The sequence below is a fragment of the Peromyscus eremicus genome, chromosome 9 (genome assembly GCF_949786415.1).
Source record: "Peromyscus eremicus chromosome 9, PerEre_H2_v1, whole genome shotgun sequence".
NCBI lineage: Eukaryota > Metazoa > Chordata > Mammalia > Rodentia > Cricetidae > Peromyscus > Peromyscus eremicus.
This window is the reverse complement of record NC_081425.1, coordinates 51,069,972-51,077,527: the sequence shown is the minus strand read 5'-3', so window position 1 is coordinate 51,077,527 and position 7,556 is coordinate 51,069,972.

The following is a 7,556-nucleotide window of genomic DNA, read 5'->3' as shown; positions in this document are numbered from 1 at the left end:
CTAATCCTATGTAGTACCACTTCCTGATGACTAAGCATTCAAGTATATGAACCTATGGGGGCCATCCTTATTGAAACCACCATAGGTATTTTATAAATATCAGTACTAGAGATTCAAGGCCCTTGCTCTGGTGAGGATGTCATGGAAGGTAGCATAGTATAGTAGGCATGCTTGTGAAAAGGATAGATTACATGCTGAGACATTAAACCAGAGAGAGATAGTCAGAGTCAGGGCTGCTCTTTCAGTTCTTGACTACCTTAATCTCATCTGAGAGCACAGCCCCAATGATCTAAAGACCTCTCACCAGGCCCTGCCTCCTAATAATCCTCCTTCTCTGGTCACCACACTATGGACCAAGTTTTTAGTATATGAAAGTGTAGGGAACTCACCACATCCAAACCATAGCACCCACTTCCCTGGCTGACTTCCTGGTCATCTTTGGGCATATGTCACACCCCATCTCTTCCTAGCAGCGTTTCTTGGTCCTGCAGGGTAGAGAGTCCCACAGTTATTTTTGTTCTGCTCTAGTACTATTGGTGCTGGCTACACTTCAGATCATACTTCATGCAGCAAAAACTTGTCCATGTCACCTGCTTTCACCAAAATCAAATATAGGCTTCTTAACCATTTGGGGGGTCAAAAGCTCTGTTGAGGGTCAGAGGAGTATGCACACATATTAACACTTTGCAAGTCATTTCTAAGGCTTTCTGCCTTCTGAAGCGCACCCATGCCCACCTGAGGGTTGCTGAATAGTGTGCAATGGGCACATACACATGCCTGTGTATCCAGAGACCAGTTTTGGCACTGAGCTGGATGCTCTCAACTCATTAGCAAAGTTGTTTAAACTTCTAGAGAAAGATGATACCAATAGAAACTTTCTTGTGAGTAACAATGTAGAGAAAGTGCTTAGCACAGGGTCTGATAAGAGCCTGATAAATAGTGGTTATTCTTTTTCTTATTATCATGAATAATTGATGTGCACTGAGGGAGCTCTGCAGCCAGAGCAAAGGAGTACCAGCTAGGAAGGCATTACCTGGGTGCGCCCCCCCCCCCAATGCCTGGCCCTGTCCTGGGGTTATCACGTGCTTGCTCTCACCTCCTTGGAGTGACCCAGGAGAGGAACTGGCTCATGCACATTCTATTTTCCAACGAGAACACTGAGGCTTTGAAAGATTGCATCTTGTGCCCAGAATGCTCCGCTTCTGGGCAGCAGAGCAGATTTTGCCGGCGGCAGCGGTTTCTTTCTTCTTCTTCTTTTTTTTTCCCCTCTTCTGTATTTCCCTGGATGAAAGTAAACAAACAAATGGAGGCCTAGTGAGGTCTTTCTGCCGGCTTCCCTTAAAAATATTTAAATTATCTCCATGCATTTTAATAAAATGATATTGACTTCGATTTTCATCACTTTCAGCAATGTTACAAAGCTACCTGTGAACTGTTCTCAGCCCATTAGTTGCTTGGGTGGTTAATTACTAGCCATTAATTTTGGTGAGGCTCTCTGCAAAGTGACGGCCCAAAGAGTCATCTACCTGTTTATTCGTACTATACACCAAAGACCCGTTTTCCTTTGCAACAGCCTAGTATTAAATATATGGCCTGTTTTATTTATTTATACAAAAATGCCCTGACCTCTGAAGGCCCCTCGCTTTTCATCCTGGCTTCAGAACAATTCATTCATGCCTTTTAGAAACTATGCAAATGAGCTTCCCTTGATTTGAGAGGATTTCTCTAGAATTGATTTTGGGATTCTGTATTAATTACCACTCCTCAGGCACAGGGGCTGTCACATAATGGATATATTTAGCAAGAATGACATGACTGATAATTATGTACAAGGAGCCTCAGAAAACAGATTGTTTACTTTGATGTTTAATTTCAGCAGACTCCTTTAGTTTGTTAAACTTAATCAAAAGCAATCAAAATACACTGGTGTGAATTACAGGGAATTAATTTCAATCCAATGGAAAATATTGTATCTTTCAAATTTGTATGTTGAGCTGGAATTTTCGAATGATCCACTCCAAGAAGGAGAGCAGTATGTTCTTGTTGTAGAATGAGATAAAACAAAAACTAGCATGTTGGAGATAGACAAAAGAAACAAACAATGGAAAAGAGTCCCCCAAAAGACACAAGTAACACCTACTCCTGTACACTCAGGAGTCCCATAAAAACATTAAACTGGAAACCATAATATACATGTAAAGGACCTGGTGCAGACCCAGTTCATACTGCTTCATGTATGTGAGTTCATAGGAGCTTTGATTTTTTTCTAGTTTCATTAATTTACCTATGAACTTCACTTTTTTAAAACAGCTGAGTAATACTCTATTATGTGAATGTACCACATTTAAAAAAATCCATTCTTCTGCTGTAGGATATCTAGCTTTGATCATGTTGACTTAGTGGACCTTGTTTTCTTGGTGTCCTCCATCCCTTTTGGCTCTTACACTCTTTCTGCCTCCTCTTCCACAGGGTTCCCTGAGCCCTCAGGGGAGAGATTTGATGGGGATACCTACCATTTATGGCTGAGTGTTCCAAGGTCTCTCACTCTTTGTGTAATGTCTGTGTCAGACCTCTGTATCTGTTCCCATCTGCTGCAGGAGGAAGCTTCTCTGATGATAGCTGGACAAGGCGCTTATCTATGAGCACAACAAACTATCATTAGGAGTCATTTTAGATATTGGATGGTTACTCCCACAAGCTTTGTGCCTCCATCGCCCTTGCATATCTTTCAGGCAGGCCTCCATTGTAGATCAAGGGTTTGTGGCCAGGTTGGTGTTTACATTTTTGTTTTGTTTTGTTAGTGTGCATAGAGTACCTTCCTGTACCAAGTTTCTGTGATGATGGCTGAGCAAGGAACTGATCTATAAATATAGCAGAATGTCATTAGAAGTCATTTTATTACTACTTTATTTTCATAACACTAGTATTTTGTTTTCCCTAGATCCCTGGGATGTCTAGTCTCAGGTTCTTGGTCATCCAAGCAGTGTCAGGTATGGGTTCCATCTCATGGAAGTCGGTCTGTGCCACAGACACTAGAACATAGGGGTGAAGGTTCTATGTAGGCACTGGCTGGAATTTTCCATATTCAATGAGTTATGTAGGTGTGGTCTTCAGCAATAGGGCCATGCTGTCAGTTTGTGGGGAGCAACCTGTAGTCTTAACAACAGACTGGGGATTGTTTGGGGGATTACCATGGGACCCCTTTGGCCAACAACTTAATTAGATGTAACTCAATCCTGATACTAGAAGCTTTATTTGGTGACAAGAAATGTCCAGGTGGGACTCTGTCTCCCCCATTATTTGGTGATTACATTTAGATCTCCTTCATATCTGTATGTATTTTAGGAAGCTTCTACTGTATTCAGTTTCCATACTATCTCTCAAATGGCCCTTAATTTCAGCTATTTCCCCTATATTTCCTCCTTCATCACCTTCCTCCCGCTTTCCACTTGATCCTCCCATTCCAGCAGCCTCCCATCCATCCTTAATTATCTTATTCCCCTTTCCTAACAAGATCTGTCTCCCTAGTCTCTTACACTATACCTAATCTTTATGATTCTACAGATTGTAGCTTGGTTATCATTGACTTAATATCTAATATCCGCAAAAAGGAAATACATACCATATTTGTCTTTCTGGGTCTGGGATACCTCACTCAGGATGATTTTTTTCTAGTTTCATCAGTTTACCTGTGAATTTCGCTTTTTTTTAAACAACCAAGTAATACTTTATTGTGCAAATGTGCCACATTTTAAAAAAATCCATTCTTATTTTGTGGTATATCTAGCTTGTTTCCAGTTTCTGGCTTTTACAAATAAAGCAGCAATGAACATGGTTGAGCCAGTGTCTCTGTGGTAGGATGAAGTTTCTTTTGGGTATATCCTCAAGAGTGGTATGGTTGGATCTTGAGGCAGATCAATTTCCATCTTCCTGAGGAACCACCACACTGATTACCATAGTGGATGTATAAGTCTGCACTCTCATCAGCAATGGAGGAGTGTTCCCCTTATTCCACATCCTCACCAGCATGAGCTATCACTTGTTTGATTGATCTTAACCATTATGATGGATCTAAGATGAAATCTCAAAGTAGTTTTGATTTATGTTTCCCAGATGAATAAGGATGTTGGCCATCTTTAGTTCTTTAAGTATTTCTCAACCATTTGAGTTTCCTCTTTTGAGAAATCTGTTTAGATCTGTACCCCACTTTTTAATTGGGTTATTTGCTTTCTTAATATCTAGTTTTTTGAGTTTTTTATATATTTTGGATATTAGACCTATCAGATGTGTAGTTAGTAAAAGTCTTTCCAATTCTGTAGGCTGCCACTTTGAATGACAGTGTCTTTTGCCATGCAGAAACTTCTCAGTTGCATGAGGCCATATTTATTAATTTGTTGCTCTTTAGTGCCTATGCTAACAGTGTTCTGTTCAGAAAGACTTTTCCTGTGCCAATGAGTTCAAGACTATTTCCAGCCTTCTTTTCTATCAGGTTCAGTGTATCTGGTTTTATGTTGAGGTCTTTGACCCATTTGGAGTTGAGTTTTATGCAGGGTGATAAGTATGGATCTATTTGGAGTCTTCTGTATGCAGTCAGTTAGTTTGAGTGACACCATTTGTGGAAGATGTTGATTTTTTTGAGTATGTATTTTTGGCTTCTTTATAAAAATCCAGTGTCCATAGGTGTGTGGATTTATGTCTAATTCTTCAAGTTGGTTCATCAACCTGTATATTTTTGTGCCAATTCTATGCTCTTTTTATTATTATAGCTCTGTAGTACAATTTGAAGTCTGGGTTGGTGATGTTTCCCATAGATCTTTTATTATTCAGGATTGTTTCAGCTATCCTGGGTTATTTTTGTGTTTCTATATGAAGCTGAAAATTATCCTTTCAAGATCTTTGAAGAGGTGTGTGTTGGAATTTTGATGGGGATTGCATTGGATCTGTAGATTGCTTTTGGTAGGATGACCAATTTTACTATGTTAATCCTATTGATCCATGAGTGTAGGAGATCTTTCCATCTTCTGATATGTTCTTCAATTTCTTTCTTCAATGTCTTGAAAGTTTTGTCATGAGAGACTTTCATTTCTTTGGTTAGAGTTACCCCAAGATATTTGATATGACTTGAGGCTATTATGAAAGATGTTGTTTCCCTGGTTGTTCTCAGTCTGCTTGCCACTTGTGTTGAGGAGGGCTACTGATTTTTGTGAGTTAATTTTACATACACCTACTTTGCTGAAAGTGTTTTATCAGCTGCATGAGTTTTGCTTCCTAGGTCCATATTCTTGGAATATCTTTTTCCCTCTTTTTACACTGAGGTGATGTTTATCCTTGGTGTTAAGGTGTGTTTCTTGGATATAGCAAGATGGATCCTGTTTTTGCATCCACTGTGTTAGTCTGTGTCTTTTTATCAGGGAATTGAGACCATTGATTTTGAGAGATATCCATGAGCAGTGTTTGTTGATTCCTGTTCTCTCTCTCTCTCTCTCTCTCTCTCTCTCTCTCTCTCTCTCTCTCTCTCTCGTGTGTGTGTGTGTGTGTGTGTGTGTGTGTGTGTGTGTATTTCCCTCTTCTGATTTGCTTATCTGGGATTATTTATTCCCTGGGTGTGGTTAACCTCTTTAAGTTGGAATTTTCCTTGTAGCACCTTCTGTAGGGCTGGATTTGTAGATAGATGTTGCTTAAATTTGGTTTTTATCATGTATTGTTTTGTTTTCTCCATCTATTGTGATGGAAAGTTTTGTTGGTATAGTAGTCTGGGCTGGCATCTGTGGCCTTTTAAAGTCTGTAGAACATCTGTCCAGGTCCTTCTGGCTTTTAAAGTCTCCATTGAGAAGTCAAGTCAAGTCTGCCTTTATATGTTACCTGTTTTTTTTTAAACTATTTATTGATTCTTTGTGGGTTTCACATCATGCATCTTGATCTCACTCATCTTCCTGTCATTCCTTCCCATCCATCTTCTACCCTTGCAACCTACCCCTGACCCCCAGATAAAACAAAATAAAATTTAAAAGAAAAGAGAAAAGAAAAATCTCATCATGGAAGCTGTAGTGTGACACAGTGAGTCACGCAGTATACTCTAGTCCATATATCATTACTTGTAAGTGTAGATTGCAAAGAGTCATTGGTTTGATTCAAGGCCTCTGGTTTTTGCTACACTGTAGATACTGAGCTCTTACTAGGGCTCCTCTTGGATAGCCTGTTATTGTCCTGTGTCATGGAGATCCTACAGCTTTAGGTCTACAGGGCTGGCCCTTCATGTGTTTCAGCAGATCATAAATGGGGTGAACGATGGGATGGGCCAACTCATAGGCCTGGTTCTGGGTCTGGGTGGTTGCTGGGTTGGTTAGCCAGCCAACTCTCCCTCATCCTCACCACCAGGGTGAGCTCTCTTGCACTGCCATGGCTATCTCACCCTATGTAGTAAACACCAAGAGCCTGGCTGGTTCTCCTGCTCTCATGTCCTTGGGGCCAGCTCATCCACCCCTATACCACCAGGGCTAGCTCTACTGTGTAGCTAGAGTTTTCCTGCCTGGCCCACAGTCAGGACAAGTCTCTCTCACCTGCCAGTCCCACAGCCACTCAGACCCGACCAAGTAAACACAGAGACTTATATTGGTTACAAACTGTATGGCCGTGGCAGGCTTCTTGCTAACTGTTCTTAAGCTTAAATTAATCCATTTCCATAAATCTATACCTTGCCACATGGCTCGTGGCTTACCAGGATCTTCACATGCGGCTTGTCATGGTGGCGGCTGGCAGTGTCTCTCTGACTCAGCCTTCCACTTCCCAGCTTTATTCTCCTCCTTGTCCCGCCTACACTTCCTGCCTAGCCAATGGCCAATCAGTGTTTTATTTATTGACTAATCAGCAACACATTTGCCATACAGAACATCCCACAGCACTACTGTGTTGTTCAAGAAATGTGTAGTGGCCACTCTGCAGAGTGCTGCAGCTAGTGAGAGGCAGGGCCAGCTCTCTCTCTCTCTCTCTCTCTCTCTCTCTCTCTCTCTCTCTCTCTCTCTCTCTCTCTCTCATGACCTCAGGGACAGCTCTCTCACCTGCCATAGGCCTCAGGGGGTAGGGGTAGGTGGCTTCTCTCCCTTGCCCATGTCACCACGTGGCAGGTGAAGGGTGAGGCCAGATCTCTCACTTACGTTCTCAGGTCCAGTACACATGCACCTTGATCAACAGGGTCAGCTCTATTGTGCTGTCCAGGTGAGGTGCCGGCCTGCTCTCCTTAGTGCAGGGCCTGTTCTTCTGAGTGCTGTAGCTGGTGAGAGGCCCGGCTAGCTCTTTCACTCTCATGACTCAGGGGCCAGCTCTCCTGCCTGCTGCAGGCAGCCAGGAGTAAGGGGAGGCATCTCTCCACTGCCCATGCCACCCTCATGGCAGACTAGTAGTGGGGTCAGTTCTCCCATGCTCATGGCCTTGGGGCTGGTTCACCTGTGCCCCCGCCAGCAGGACCAGCTCTACTGTGTTGTCCAGGTGAGGTCCAGGGCTGGCTCTCCTAGCGCTGCAGCTGGTGGGATGCTAGGCAAGGGTTCTCATGACCGCAG